Consider the following 17016-nt stretch of genomic DNA (forward strand, 5'->3'; position numbering starts at 1 on the left):
ATTAACTGAAGTGATAACAGAATGTATTATCTTCACTTTGACATATTTTTGGAGATCTTCAGGGAGACCTCTTTGATCATTTCAAGGATGAGCTTGAAACAAAGGAGCTTCTCAGAGTTGTTTAAAAGGATCTGATTTATAAAAGCCTGGCTTATAAAGCATCTTCATTCCCTTGGTGTATTTTTTTTTCAATTAAGGTATGTACTTCAATTAGCAAGTGAGGCATCTTTGTTGTCATGAAAAATGTGAGCTTTTTTATGGTTAAGTTCAATAGCCGATGCTATTATCTACATTTCTTTGAGATTTAACTAAAAGACACATTCATTGATGCAACCTAATGAGTATTCTTTTCTTAGTAACACTTTCTTCTCCTTTATCTTTTGAAATTCGGTGCATGCATCAATTCATCAGAAAGCCTCTCTGGGCTCCTTACATCAGTAGAGGGCTCCTTACATCTGTTGGCGGGGAGGGGATGCTCCTCCTCTGCTCGCCTGAACTCCACACACGCTCTGGTCATTACAAGTCACCACGATCTTCCATCTCCTCAGTTCTTGGAGGACCAAGGCCTAATGTTGGCACATTTCTGCAGGCAAGGTGCTGTGTCAGAGACTAGGAGTAGAAGATGAGCAAGAGGGGAGTCTCTCCTTGAGGGGATTCCATTTAATAGGAAATGTGGAAAAGTAAAGAAACAATTATAACTCAAGGGTTAAAGTTTATGAGCAGGGTATCTTCAAAGTATGAGGAATAGACTAGTGAGAAATCACTTCACAGCGGTGAGGAATTCACAAAGATTAATCATCCACACTAGCTGTTTGTAAGTGATATTGTAAGAGATAACCCCAGGTATAATTCTGATATGCAGTTATTAATTCATAATAAAAATAATACTATAGCAGCCACAAATGCAGCTAATAGATTTATACTGCAATGTGTCCTTGTTGTTTATATGGCCATTTGTTATCACTGGATGTAGCAGCAATTTAATTTGACTCAATACTTTCTAAGCACTGCATATTTGTAACAGAGTGTGCTAACTTCTGTGAAGAATACGAAGTAGAGTAAATCTGTCTTCCTGGAGAGAGTGAAGAGGAGAAATTTATCCTGCCTCTAGACCCTGCCTACATGCCAGGCACTGTTATTAGGTGCTCTTTCTATACCAGAGTATTACATTTTCATCAACAACCCAGAAGAAAACTATTATTGCTCCCATTTTAGAGATTAGAAAACTGAGGACCAGAGAGGTTGAATAATTTGCTGCATGTCACACAGCTGATAATCAGTGTTCAAAATCGGGTCCTTTTACCCTATGCCTTGCTTTTTTTCCTGTCTATAATACATTGTTTCCAAAACTATCCAATTCAAGAAGATAAAGTCCATTTTTAATATCCCTATTAAATATCCCTATTTAATATCCTAGGATGAAGAACAAACAAGAAAAATGATATTTAAAAGGGGGAATCAATTAAAGACTTCCTGGAGAAGGTTCCAAGGAATCTTCATAATTTCTGATATAATGAAGTGAGATGCAGACTATCTAACAAAAGAATAGATAGTATCTACCCTTCTGGTAAATCTCATACAGAAATACAAATAATAATAACTATTTTGAATACCCGTTATGAATTTTAATGATAATATTAATGACCAACATTCACTGAGTGATTTTTGCACATCAGGCAGGCAAGAAGATACATTACCTTATATACTCCTCCCTACAACCTATGAAGTGAGTTTATTGTATCTTATTCAATATCCCAGAAAACTGAGGTGTAGAATTTAAATAACTTGCCCAAGTCTCACAGCTAAATAGGTTGCAGAGCTGACATTCAAAACCCACACTCTTAGTATTGTGTTGCATGATCTGCCATTCATAATTGGAAAGTGCTCAACCCAGTTCCAGAACCACAATAAATGCTCAATAATAATTATACAGGCTGCTATCACTTATCAGTCAGCTTATTTCCGAAGACATATAGTGAGACTACCAAGAATGACTTTAGGGAAGCCTTCATGGTGTTTAGTGCTGTGGTGGTTGGAGGTATGTATGCACAGGAAAGTTGTGAGCACTAAGTGTGCACACATCAAGGTCAGAAGGAGTCTGACCTGGGTTTAAGAAGTGATCATTAAACAATAAAGCTTTTGTAGCAGACCAATAACCTAATTACAACCCAACTTTTAAAATGCACATTTAAAATTCATGTTTCGTAATGAGAGATCATTGAGCTAGACTCGGTAAATGATTGACTTGGAAATTTGTGTGCCTGAGCCTAGCCCTTCAGAGGAAAAATAAATTAATAAATAAAAAAGGATTATTAGGATTAATAAATAATAAAGGTTATGGAATGATCCAGAATTGCATAATACAAAATCATTTAATGTTTACTCAGTGTATCTAAAGTAGCTTCTGGCTACTACAACTTTATATAGATTGATTGTGTGATGGGTGGAATTTTCAGTATGTGAAATTATGTATGCCATGTACAGTCAGCTTAATCTTGATTACCTATATCCTTCACTCCATGACGATGGGGAATTTGTTCAACTGGTTCACTGCTGTCTTCCTAGGTTTCAGAGTAATGCGCAGCATGTAGAAGGCACGCAATGCATATTGCTCATATGAATGAATGCATCAACGAAGAAAAGTGTCTCAGTTTTTATATCCATATTGAAAAACTTGTTCTTTAATAGGGCATTGGCACTTCTAGGAAACTGAGGAAATTTGTGAATTATCTGCTTAGAAAAAGGCACACACACTGCAATGTCTCATACAACTATGAAAGAATTCACAGATGTCCTGAGAGCCATGGATTAGACTTCATAGAATCTGGGATAAAATATGTGTACTATGTCAATGTTTTTCTCACTGAAAATTTAGGGTTTCTGCTATATTTTTTATAATTGATCTTTAAATATCTCAATAAAATATCTCATATATGTGTGTGAAAGCTAACTCTGATTTACACCCTAGAGAGGTTAATGTTTGAAGTACCCAAATCAAGAGTTCAAATTCCAGAGATGGCCATTGCATATCTTGACAGTGTTTTTAGGTGTCCTGCCTGGAGAAGGCAATGGCACCCCACTCCAGTACTCTTGCCTGGAAAATCCCATGGATGGAGGAGCCTGGTGGGCTGCAGTCCATGGGGTCGCTGGAAGTCGGACACGACTGAGCGACTTCCCTTTCACTTTCATGCTTTGGAGAAGGAAATGGCAGCCCATTCCAGTGTTCTTGCCTGGAGAGTCCCAGGGACGGGGGAGCCTGGTGGGCTGCCGTCTCTGGGGTCGCACAGAGTTGGACACGACTGAAGTGACTTAGCAGCAGCAGCAGTAGCAGTCCTGGAAGCACTTTTTTAATTGACATGATAAATTGGTTTCAAAAATTGTAGTTGGATTGACACCAGCAAATGCTGGTGAATGTAGAACAATGGGAATTTTCATTCACTGCTGGTAGGAATGCAAAAGGGCACAACCACTTTGCAAAACTGTCCAGTAGTTTCTTGCAAAATTAAACTCACTGTTTCTATATGTCAGCAATATTTTCCTTGGTATTTACCTAAAGGGACTGAAAATTTTATGTGTATATGAAAACCTGCACCTAGATGTTTATAGCTGCTTTATTCATAATTGTCAGAACTTGGAAGCAACTAAGATGTCCTTCAGCACATGCGTGGATAAATATAGTATGGTATATCCATCCAATGGAGTGTTATTCAGTGCTGAAAAGAAGTGAGCTAAAAAGAAGTAAAGCCATGAAAAGACAAGGGAAAAACTTTGGTTTTAAAATTAGAACACTGGTGACTTTCAAGAAAAAACAAAACAGAATGGTGAAGTGGAAATTTTTGGAATAAGTAATGATAAAAACTTACTGATTGTTTGTTTTATGTAAAATGTTATGCAATAAACTCAAAAGGTTTTGTTGAAAAAAAATACAGTATTTGACAGACTTTCTAAGTTTAAACAATGTTTGAGTTGGAGATTCTTGCAACTGCCAAAGAAGATATTATGGCAAAATACTGTCCAAGAATGATGAGGCTAAAACAAGTTATTAATTATTTATCTGGTTTTTAATTCTTTCATTCACTTCTTACTGTCCAGTATATTCATTCTTCTTTTGGTAAAACAGTAGGAAGTTCTCCCTTTAAGTAAGTACTCTTCCCCAATTTTCACTATCAGCTAGTAGATGACACCACCATCAACTCTAGGTATGGGTCCAAATTAAGTTAGGACAATTGATACAATGTTCCAGAGACAATAACTGATTCATGAAGCAGGGTATGGCTCAACTCAAGTCAATGAAAATAAGGTTCAGGAACTGTGTTAGCCTTTTAGGGAATTGTTTGCTTTTTTGCAGATGACAGTAATAGGTGAGGTCCTAACTAAGCCCTCTTGCTGCTACTTGAGACTAAACCTAGAATAGCCAGGAAGGCAAACTGGTTATAGAATAAATCAGACTGGAAGGCATAGAAAAGAAGGAAATCAGGACTCAGGTGTGATAACATCTTAACTGGTAGATTAAGCCTCACCTGAAGCTTTACTTTTAGATCATTGCCAAAAGTTTAGAAGTATTTCTGAATGAGTTAATATATTCCCATTACTATTTTTACTGGAATCATGTGAATTTTATAAACTTGCCTTTCAAAAAAGTCCTAATGGAGAAGTCTCTAGTAGCTTGTAAAAAAAAAGGGCAGAGATGTAAGTTTATGAATGCAGAGAATGGGCTAAATCTAGAAAGACTGAAACCGGAAACAAAGGCTCTTCAGAGGTACTTTATTTAGCTAGAGCTTGGGCTCTTAAATAATTAATTCTTTATTCCTCTGTGCTCTAGAAGCTGGTTTCTTAGACTCCAGTTGACACTGATGTCATCCAACCCTGTATTAGAACTCATTGTTCAAATGTTTCTTTTTTCCGACTAGATTTGTAAAAGGAAAACTTTCCAGCCCTTGCTGAATGCCTGTCACATAGTAAATACTTATAGATAGCATTATGTTGACTTCTTGAGCAGGGAGGGATGTGGTGAGAGCATTATTTGGCAGATTACTTTGGCAGCAGTGGGTTGAAAAGACTGGGATGGGTTAAGGAGGAACAGAGAGGGAGCCCAATTAGGTATGCATTTCAGTACGCCAGGGGAGAATGCATAAGGGCTCCGAGCAATAAATCATCAAAATGTTAAGATCTAAGTCTAGACAGCCATATGAATAAAATGGACAAAGCCACACAGACAAATGTTCAGTATTTTTTATCCTGTTCTCTTTTATTCATATAAAGTTCTTAAAACCGTTGCCCATGGTAACATTCAGTGGAGAACTGACCGGCATTTGGAGGCATCTATCAGATCAAACATTGATGAAAGAGCCTGTTTCCTTTTTCTACCCAGTCAATTGTTCTAAATATAGACTAGGATGTTTCTCAGAGCAATAGCAGTGGCTAGAACTGGATTCCAGTAAGGCAGTGTCATTCCCATACACAAAATATAAGCAAGCTTGAAATTAACGAGTATAATCTGAAAAGGTTAAATATTTAGAACATTCCAAGTATTTTCCAATTTTTGTATTTTAGAGTGTTGACTTTGCATTTTCTGACATGGTAGCATGATGCTGAATAATAAGAGGAATTTGTAATCTAAGGAAGTACTGGTTGTAGAGAAAACTTTAATGCATTTGAATGAGAGACACTGTCTTCTAGAACAAACTTCAGAAACAGGTCTGGCATCCATTTCACAGCCGATTGAGGAAACTTTCTACGGATTCAATCTTAAAGGCCAACACACACACCACTCCTTTCATAAAACACTGTTTCTTTCATTTTTCTAATTTAAAGTAATAGTTCATCATTTAGAAAATTAAGAGAAGAAACAGAAAGAATGATGGAACTACCCCATGATTTAATCTCTTACCAGAGCCACTATCAATACCCTTTTAAAATCATGTCAAATATTGGATGAACACACTATATACTTTTTTCGTCATTTGGGTTTTTGTTTAAATGCTACTTCCTTAGAGAAGTCCTCCTTGAACTCTAATTTGTAATTTTCTTCTTCTCTGTCTTTCCTGTTTGTTTCCATAGTTCACTGTTTTTTGCTTTGTGATTATGTATATGTCAGTACCAGTACTGCACATGAGCTTAGGATCATAGATGTTTTGTGCAGTATCATATGCCCAACATGAGGCAAATTCTTGGCATATAGCACACACTCAGATAAAATATATGTTGAAATGTTTTCAGGTACTATGGTTCAGTAGTTTACAGCAGTATCTTCTGCAGCCACACTTAGGCATGGACCCTGCTGTGGAAGACAGAATACTATATGTCAATTTACACAGTGAAAGAAGTTTACAGGTATGACTAAATTACTTATCATGAGATGGGATAATAATCCTGGATTATTCAGTGGGCTCAATGGAAGCAACAGCAGCAACAGGTGACATGACGACAGAAACCCAAAGAGAGAGAGATTGGAGGGTGCTCTGCTACTACTGGCTTTGAAGTTGGAGAAGAAAACCATAAGCCAAGGATTGTAGGTGGCCTCTAAAATCTAGAAAGGACAAGGAAACATATTCTTCCTGGAGCCTCCATAAGGAAACAGCCCTGCCAGACGTCTAAGTCATCTTAGATGTCTGATCTCCTGAACTATATATAAGAGAATAAATGTATTGCTTTGTGCGTGCCTGCTAAGTTGCTTCAGTTGGGTCTGACTCTTTGTGACCCTATGGACTATAGCCTGCCAGGCTTCTCTGTTCATGGGGATTCTCCAGGCAAGAAGAGTGGAGTGGGTCGCCATGCCCTCCTCCAGGGGAACTTCCTGACCCAGGGATCAAACCTGTGTCTTTTATGTCTCCTGCATTGGCAGAGGGGTTCTTTACCACCAGTGCCGCCTCAAGTCACTCTTTTTATGGTCATTTGATTCATCAGCTGTGGGAAACCAATCTGCCCACTCTGCAGGAAAAAGAAAAAGTCTCAGACAAGTTAATCATCATCTCTAGACCTCACTTTCCTAGTCTGTAAAATGGAAAACAAAGCAGAACCTGCCTCACAGAACAGTTTAATTCTATAGATATATACAGAACATGGAGAACAGTACTTGGCATGTCCTATGGCTTCACCAAATATTAACCGTTGGGAAAGTACAAATGACCAAGCAAATGCAATGAATATTACTGATCCCTTTCTTATTTTTACATTTGCAAATACAATCTATTGGTGATACATTTCCCAGAATTACTTAGTTGACCAAAATCAGGTATGAATATGTCCTTTCTTTTTATAAGTTTTCAATTTTGCTGTTGGGTTAGCTTACTTGCTGGGAGAAGGGACAGTCCCTAGACGTCTTTATTCTCTGGTTTATATTTAGGTGCCTATTAGGTTATCTATATCTCCCCCCACCTCTCTCTTTCTCTCTCTCTGTCTCTCAGACTTGCCTTTCAGTTGCCTTGTCCTCAGTTTTAAAGATCTCCCTAGGCCTTTATAGTCATGCCTTAGTAATTGGTCTTGTCTTAGTTTGTGCTGCCATAACAAAATACCACAGACTGGATGGATTAATCAACGTAAATTTCTGACAGTTCTGGAGGTGAGGAAATCCAAAACCAAAGTGCAGAAAGTTTGAGTGTCTTTTGGAAAGCCTGCTTCTTGTGGAGACTCACCTTTTTCCTGCGGCTCACATGACTTGATTGTGGTGCTTGCAGGAAGATAGAGGGAGAGGTGTCATGTCTCCTCCTCTTTTATAAGGACATTTACCCCGCCATGAGGATCCTACCCTCACAATCTAATACGAACCTAATTACCTCCCCAAAGCACCACCTCCAACTACCATTATAGTGGGTGCCAGTGCTTCAACATATGTATTTGGGGAACACAAGCAACATTCAGCATATAACACCTTTCTTGATTCTATAGAAGCTCCAGAGGACATCGATGCCCTGACCACTGTATCCTCTTCAGGTTACTAGATTCTCACAGTACTATCCCAGTTTTCACTTGTATTTGGGTTCTAACCACCAGCCCAGCATAATACAATCATAACAGGGAAGATCTTTTTTCCCATCATTGTAGTTAAACACAGGACTTAGGGGATGTGTTGTGTTTGGGATCTGGCCCCATAACTTCTTTTTGGCCACAAGGAAAGTGGCCATATGCCCCTGATCTTTATCTGGGACAGTTCTAATGTATAACTATTGATCTAGAATAATTATTTATTTTTTAAGTTTCGGTTTAATGGCTGCGAGGCATGTGGAATCTTAGCTCCCTGACCTGGAATCAAACCCACACCCCCTGCACTGGAAGGTGAAGTCTTAGCCACTGAACTGCCAGGAAGTTCCCCTGCCAGAATAATTCATAACAATGCCCCCTTTTTACTCTGGAAAGTGTCCTGGTTTATACAATAAATTGCATGCTCACTCTGACTGGGTCTTTTGATGAGTCAAAATCTCTGAGGATTTATTCCTCATCTATAAAACGCAATGACACTATCCCCCCTCATAGACTGCCGGATAGACCATGTAACGTGACTGATGATCATGGCATACAATACATACTCCCTCTGGGTTAGTTTCTTTCCTTTTCAATAATGACTGAGCACCTTTTAAAACCAAGGCAAGAAATGCAATCAGACCGGGGTCCACTGATTAATTAGGTTTGAAAGAAGGTATTTAAAAATAGCATTTTTCTGGAGATAGAGACACAGGTTTAGTTAACTTGCAAATGGCCTAATGATAGGAAGGACCATCAAAGTAAAAAAAAAAAAAAAATCAGAAACAGAAAAGATCTTATTCATCATCAAGTCTAATCTTCCCTCTTATATACTGAAAACTCCCTGCAGGACTATCTGTTAATTATTGTCAGTGGTTAACATTTGTAGATTTCATACCATGTCTAGAACATCACGTCAGCCACCTTACAATTGTTACCTTGAATGATATTTATAAGAACTCTAGGAGGTAGGTACTATGAACACCTCACTGTGAAGATGAGATTTGCATATTCATGTAGTCAAAATCCAGTCTCTTGCCTTCTAATGTACTTTTGGTGGCCATGTGGACTTTTGGTGAAACAATTAAAATCCTAAAATTTGCATCTGGGAAGCAGAGAGCTCAAAATGTCAAAAATTTCTAAATAATTTACAGGTGTTTCTTCATTGTAAAGGTAGCTTTATTTTATGAACTTTATTCTGCAAATGTTAAATCCTGTTTGTTAGCGGTTCTGTCCTTAACCATCATGGAATGCTATAGTATCTTGAAACACAGTGAGGTCCTCCAAGTTCCTGGGGAGTAGCAAAAACCACACAGAAATTTTTTTCCAACCATCAACTGATTTCAACGTTTGGGAGTTTTGTTATTGTTGTTTTAACCAATGGTAAAATCATGATGTGATAACTGAATAGTTGACAGAGAAGCACTGAAGCATACTAGAAATTGTTCAGGGTCTTGCAGATAGGAAAACTTGTTTCTGCTTTATCTGAAATAATTCATTATGTAAGCTTGAACTAGTTATTTTATTACTTTGTGAGTTAATTACCTTTCTACAAAATAGAAGCTTAGCTAGACTGTCACTATCATCCTTTCAAGTTTGACCAGGCTCTCTGATCAGACCCGATTCTCTGAAATATGGCCTAGATTCCATGCAAACTGTTACTTTGGCAACACAGCCTGGTGCTTAGAAAGAGTTCAGGGCATTCAGAAGGATTCGATTTTGTATTTTGCAGATGGAAACTAATTGAAATTCTGTAGGTAGATCAAGTGAAACAACGAAAGCATGCACAGACACCTGTAGCAGACCCTGAGCCCAGAAGGACTTCAGTCTGTCCACAGCACCACACATGTTGCTGTGCGCCGAGTAATCATCTGTCTTTCTTCAGGAAAGTCATCACCAAAAGCAGAGATTTGTTGGGTCAAGGACACTAGGCTGCTTATTTTGGGATGGATCATGTTCAGGACCTTGGAAACTGGAGCACTTTTCCCATTCTGCACTAATAGATGTTTAACTTGATCCAGAGCAGAGGCAACAGTCTCAGAAGGAAAGTGTGTTCATCAGTCGGATCTCACTGTGCCCTGCGATTCTGAGGACAGTTTCAGCCTCTCCTCTCTGTTCCCATCTTTGGCCCATTCTTTTCTAAGGGTTTCTTCCCCAAAGTTTGAAGCACACACAACTGGTCAAACTTTTCTAGCTCCTTTTCACTGCTCTTTTTTGCCGGGAGCCAGCATGAGGAACTCCGCCCGTGGCAAAGGTCATGAGAAAGGAGGCTCGGCACACGCAAAGGTGGGATCGAGCCTCAGGAGTCCTCCTGGAAATTCTCGAGCATCTACCCCCAAAACCAGAGTCTGCCTATTTTACGGCTTTGTGCTCTCACCTACACCTCTGACTTTACGGGGGCTGTCCCCCACCACCTCTCTCTGACAAAGAGTTAACTTACAGCTCCAGTTAATAGTAATTCCTGGGCATGACAGGAGTGTTTCAATCTACAAACTCCTCTGAAGGTTTTCTAGCCTGCCTGACAGGTTTGTGTGGCCACATGTGATTGTTCACAGCCTCCCAACCGTGAGAGGCACGAGATGCTTTAAACCTTCTAAAAACAGATTCTTTTGAAAAGTTAGGAAATTATTAGTGTAGTATAGTGGGCTGATTAAAAATTTTATTGGTGAAGGGTTTTTCATTTGTTGAGCCAATGTTTGCTGCTAAGTCTCCACATCCCCTGCCCTTATACACATTGATGAATATATAGAAGAAATAAGTATTAACCTTTGATATTAATCACGTTAGACCTTAGGCTAAGCAGATTCTTTCCTTAATTAAAACCCACTGCACCTTCACCCTATAGGAATGTAACTTTATCTGGTGCCTTCGGAAGGTGGTGTCTGTTTTAAGAATAATCACTCCTGGAGAAATAAGTGTTCTGGTTGACTGACCACTGTCACAAGGAGAGGGTCATAAATTGTCAGCAGGCCCCCTGGCCAGAAGATGATGTAACACCCCTAAGACCTTTGTATACATCTGTATGAAGCACCTGATTTTGATAAAAGTCAGGACTTCTGACCCCACGTGACTTTTGTATTGCATCTATGTGTATAAAAGTGGACCCTGGAAAATAAAGAATGGGATCAGTTCCTAGAAAGACTGGTCTCCTCATGTCATTCTTTCTCTCACTTTCTGGCTGAATTCCCATCTGGAGCATGGAGGATCGTCAAGCCTACTAATTATGCCTGGGCTTCTAAGATCTGACTGGGGAGGCCTTAGTGTCTCCTCTCCTTTGGGAGAATGGAAGGATGCCTGTGGCCTACTTAGGTGACGCGAATTTCTTGTCTTGAAATTTTATTGGCTTTCCACGTAAACCAAGTTACTCAGCCTCTTTTCTCCACTAAATTTTCTCGCTGAGCTATCCTTATTCAACCACTCTTTATATCTTTAATTCTATCATATCCTGATCGCCGAAGCCGTCCCCCCTTCGAATTCCCTGGATCCACATGGGCTGGACCCCAGCACTTTTTCTTTCTGTGGCATCTTATGAGAACTATCTCTTGCTTACTTATATTTTTGTATTTGAATTTATCACTACTTATGTTTTGATAAAAGTAAAAGACACTTGCTCCTTGGAAGGAAAGCTATTACAAACCTAGGCAGGGTATTAAAAAGCAAAGACATCACTTTGCTGGCAAAGGTTGATAGAGTCGAAACTATGGTTCTTCCAGTAGTCATGTATGGATGTGTGAGCTGGACTATAAGAATGTCCATCGTTGAATAACTGATGCTTTCAAACTGTGGCAAATACACTTGAGAGTCCCTTGGACTGCAGGGAGATCAAAGCATTCATAATCCTAAAGGAAATCAACCCTGAATATTCATTGGAAGGATTGATACTGAAGCTGAAGGTCGAATACTTCGACCACCTGATCTGAAGAGCTGACTCATTGGAAAAGACCCTGAGGCTGGGAAAGGTTGAGGGCGGGAGGAGAAGGGGGCCACAGAGGATGAGATGGTTGGAGAGCATCACTAACGCAGTGGACATGAGTTTGAGCAAACTCTGTGAGATAGTGAAGGACAGGGAAACCTGGCATGCTGCAGTTCATGGGGTCACAAAGAGTCAGGCACAACTTAGCAATGAACAACAACAATTGTCTGTGTCTATTTGTGTCTCCTAAGTTTCATTTCTATAACTTCTACCCCACACAATCAACCTGGACCTGCTCTCTCAACAGGAAAAAACGATTAACTAGCTATCAAGATCAATTCCATTCTATTTATTGATGATGTGTGTTGTGCTTTCACTCATGCTTGAAAACTGAGGTTTACAAAGGATGCAAACATATTGCTTCTTCTCCACTGAACTGGCAAGCTACTGGAGAAATGGACAGATAAATTATGCTTTATTTCAGTGAAGTTGGTTTTACAAAACAAGAGCTTCTCAAACAGCCTATGGCAAAGGATCAGGTTTTTGTTTTGTTTTCCCCAGTCCATAGTATACAGATACAGTATTAAAATACAAAACAATAGTTATGGATATTGTGACAATATCAGATTGCCACCAGTTTCTATAAGTTTGTGCTCAATTTCTGTATTTTATCCTTGCAAATGGGCAGCTAATAGTTTACAAAATAGCCTTCTCCCACAGACTACAGTTTGTGTAGCATTTAGTTAGAAAAGCTGAAAGAAAACACTGTTGGAATACAGATGAGTGTGCAGTTCATCCTGGCTAGGGCATGGGAACAGTCTCACAGAATCACTGGGATCCACTTTTTAGTTCTCTTCTTCCTCCCTCTTTGCTTTTTAAAGACCAATGAGTACATCTGTCTTACAAGTCCATTTTCCCTTTACTTTTTTCTAGATCTTGTAATGTCTACCTTAAAATGACTCTTCTGCTCTTCATTTATAACAATTTTCCCCTGCCCCTCATCCAGAAGCATCCTATTCCTCAGCAGTGTGCCATCTTTACACTCTACATTGACTCCCTCATGTGCTTCTTCTGTATATGTCTACAGATTTGGGCAGTTAGGGTTCACAAAAGCAGACAGAGCTCTGAACACACCCTTCTTCCCTTATACTCCTGTAACATCTCTCTGTACTGTCACTTAAATCCTCTGTGATCTAGCTCTCATCTAATTTCCAGTTGTTTTCATCACAACTATCTAATCATGTTTGCAGCCCTGCATCACAGCTGAATTATTTACTGGTTTTCAATGGATCCTAGATGTATACATCTTCATGCCCTCAATCATGTTTTCTTTTCCCTTCTGCCTTAAAGTTCTCCTACCTTTCATGATTCCCCAGTAGCCCCACCTGCCCCACCAGACCACCTCCACAAGAAAGAGCTATTTCTCAATGCTTGGCTTGATTCCCACACCTATCCTGAAATCTCCAGAGACTGTACTACAGTTAGTTAGAATAAAGGCCCAATTTGCTAATTTTCTGATGTATTCTATTTTGCTTTCTTTCTGGTATTAAAGACTGTCTCCTCAAAATATGGTGATATGCAGGCACATCACCTATCATCCATGCAAGCTTGCCAAGGGCAGAATTTATACCTTGATCACTCTCAAATAGGGACCTACAACTGTGCCTTGGTTTGTCCCTGTGTCAATTATTTACTTATTCATTTGTCTACATGGAATTTTCTGAACCATCTCAGCCTTCCATGAATGCACAGTGTATCGGGAGAAAGCAGATACATTAACAGGTAATTACCATGCTATTTGGTAAATGCAAAGAGAATGTTTTGCACTGAGCAATATAGTAGACAGAGAGGGGATGTCCAGTTCAGGATAAAGATAAGAACAGTGTCTGGGGAATCATTCTTTAGGAAGTATCATGTGAGATGAGAAAAAAAAAAAAAAGCCCCAAAGGAAACGTGTAGGAAGGGGCCCAGAGGGAAGTATCCAGTCTGAAAGGACAGCCTGGACAAAGGTTCTAAGGAAGGAAACAGCTATATAATGTACACAGGAAGTAAAAACAAGAAATCTATAGAGAATGAAGCTTAAGAGGGGTGGCTACTCAGGAAGCGGGCACATAAAATTTACAAGTGTAAAGAAGCAAAACACTTCTTGCAAACAAAACTGTTTGATAAGCCAACATAAACACTAACAATATTGAAAAGTAAATGATGACTGATCTATAATGCTAATATTCAAAAAATCGATTTCATGTACTGATACTTTATACCTCCCTGGGTCGGGAAGATCCCCTGAAGGAGGGTATGGCAATCCACTCCAGTATTTTTGCCTGGAGAATCCCATGGACAGAGGAGCCTGGTAGGCTGTAGTCCTGAGGGTCACAAAGAGTCAGAAACAACTGAAACACCTTAGCATGCACATATGCACTTTACACCTATCTGATTGTTTTTCCCTTTTGATTCTGCTACTTGACACAGTTCCAAGAGTGGAACTGTGGCTTCTTCTCTTGGGCAGCTGAGGTCTACTTGTTGTGCATGGTTAAGAATCATTTAACCAACCATTATTTCAAATAAAACAATCTAGCAACTGTACCAGAATGAATTAAGTCCCACCAAAATTCATGCCCATCTGGACCTTAGAATGTGATCCTATTTGGAAATAGGGTCTTTTAAGATGAAATCAGCTAAGATGAGCTCATACAGGAGCTTCCATGGTGGCTCAGTGGTAAGGAATTGGCCTGCCAATGCAGGAGATGAAAGTTTGATCCCTGGGTCTGGAAGATCCCCTGGAGAGGGAAATGGCAAACTACTCAAGTATTCTTCCCTGGGAAATTCCATAAATAGTGGAGTCTGGCATGTTACCTCTCCATGGGGTCACAAAAGAGTCAGACATGACTTAGTGACTGAGCATGCTTGCATTTACACACGAGCTCATGCTGGATTGGAATTGACCCCAAATCCATCTGGTGTCCTTACAAGGAGAAAATTTGAAGGCAGAGGTGAACACAGAGAGAAAGAGAAGATAGCCATGTGAAGATGGAAGCAGAAACTGGGGTGATGCAGCCACAAGCAAAGAAATGCCAAGGATTTCCAACAACTGCCAGAAGATAGAAAGCAATGGGAGAACTCTACATGGGAGTGTTCAGAGAAACCATGACCCTGCTGACACCTTGATTTCAGACTTGTAGCTTACAGAACTCTGAAATAGCAGATTTTTATTGTTTTAGGCCACCCAATTTGTGGTCATTTATTGCAGTAGCCCTAGGAAACTTATATAACAATCTAAATAGATGAGGCATATACACTCTTTCTTAGTTTGGCCTAATCTTCTCAGAAATGTCTTCTCCCTTACTGTCCTAGACAATTTCATTTCCACACAGTGTTATGCTGAATTTCACAAACTGATGTATGACCAGATTCTCTTAAAGGTCTATAAATTTATTCTTGCTCTTTGAATGCACTAAAATTTGCTAAATGAATCTCATTTAATTTTAAATAAACTTGAACTTCCTCATATTTTCCATGTACAAAACTTTTAAGTTCCTTGTATAATAGTATCTTTCTCATATAAAGTCACTCCAGGTTCAAAGCATATTTGTTAAATGTTTCTCAAAGTACTATTTCCCAAGGCATATTGTTTATCTAATCAAGGAAAGCTACTTATGTAGGAAAAACATCTAAGTCTGTGAATAGGTATGATATGCATTTTACTAGTGTGTAAGCTTTGATAAAGATGAAGGCTCTAGGGTTCCAACATGTCTTGGAAGGGTATCTCAATATTGAGTTGGCTCGGTAAAAAACACGGTTATTACTCCTCTTTCTGATAATGACAGGCAGCCAGTGAGTTCTACTTAAAGGGCTAACCATGTGTATTTACAGGAAGATTTGCAATGATTATACTTCCCCTTAGATGTCTCTGCCCAGACTTGAGAGTGCCACTTGAGCATTCATTTCGTTTGATAAAGATGGGAAGCCATTTGTCGGGAGGTGAGAGAAAGGGTGGCATGGCACTTGAAGCTGCAATAACATCAATAATTTGTGGGATCTCAAGTCTATTTATCTCTAATGTTCAAACCTTGTGCACAGATGCCTGACTTTCCCAATTGTGGTCAATGTCAAGACACAGATAAGCGTACGCACTCAGTCAAAGGAAAGAAGGAAGCTCTGATAGACAAGGGCACACATGAAGAATATGAGCAGGTTAATGATGTTTTCCTCAATGAGGGGAAATTACCTGTTCTTTACCCCAATGCTTGCATTTGACAAGGGGACCTTGATTCACTGCTGCTGATAAATCGCTTGGTAGCATGAATACCTCTGTGCTCAGACTCTGTCATCTGTTGGAGATACAGTTTTTGTTCTTTCTCCTGGTAAGCTAAGGTACAAATTCCCTAGCAACTTCAGTGGTGTAAAGCATAAGCGTCACTCTGAGCACAGTATTGTGTGCACAGAAGAGCAATGAGATATACTTGTTGAATTACAAATTTGGACTTACACATATAATGCTTGGATTAAGACTTATTTTAACCTGTTTATAAAACAGTTCTTTATCCATGACTATATTATAGATAAATAAGGAAGAATTTAATAAAAAAGAATTGGGTGACAAGAATTGGTTATAACAACTGGCTACTGGGCGTATGTCTAACAGTCAATGTATATATAAACTTAAAAATTATTTCCTATATATCATTCAATAGTTTTTATGTCTATTTATTTGAATTAAAGATATTTTATTCATTAAATTATTATTGAGAACTTACTATGTCTTAGGCACAGCTGAAGATCTGGGGTTTAATTCATTGTTGAAGGAATAGTAGAAGAATTTAACTAGTTCACTCATTCATTTATATATTCACTCATCCATACATTCACTCATGAACATTCTCAAGAGTACACATCCTCGGCAAAGCATTGTGTTAAGAGTTATTACTTATCTTCATGGAAACTCCCCATTCTAGTATAGAAGGTGGATAAAAAAATAATTGCTTGAAATGCAATGTGTGTTATATATATACACTTATATATATGTATTATATATTGTATATACCTATATCTATGTAATGTATGTTGCATATATATATGTATATATGAATACATGAGGTTTGGTGATAGAGATAATGAGGTGGTCACTTAGCTTAGGAGGAACG

The 17016-nt window shown here is 38.9% G+C and overlaps 1 protein-coding gene and 1 long non-coding RNA gene across 4 annotated transcripts in view; both read right to left on the reverse strand.

Moving 5' to 3' along the window:
• The window catches only part of KCNIP4 (potassium voltage-gated channel interacting protein 4), a 1316619-nt gene that overhangs the window by 476991 nt on the left and 822612 nt on the right, over window positions 1-17016 (reverse strand). The gene's annotated exons all lie outside the window — the stretch shown is intronic.
• LOC133249398 (uncharacterized) overlaps window positions 193-17016 on the reverse strand; it is a 55652-nt gene continuing 38828 nt past the window's right edge. The window contains exon 2 of the long non-coding RNA XR_009736932.1: window positions 193-17016. This exon is cut by the window's right edge and continues 22081 nt beyond it. This is a non-coding gene — a long non-coding RNA (uncharacterized LOC133249398).

This window comes from Bos javanicus, chromosome 6 (genome assembly GCF_032452875.1).
Source record: "Bos javanicus breed banteng chromosome 6, ARS-OSU_banteng_1.0, whole genome shotgun sequence".
Lineage (NCBI taxonomy): Eukaryota > Metazoa > Chordata > Mammalia > Artiodactyla > Bovidae > Bos > Bos javanicus.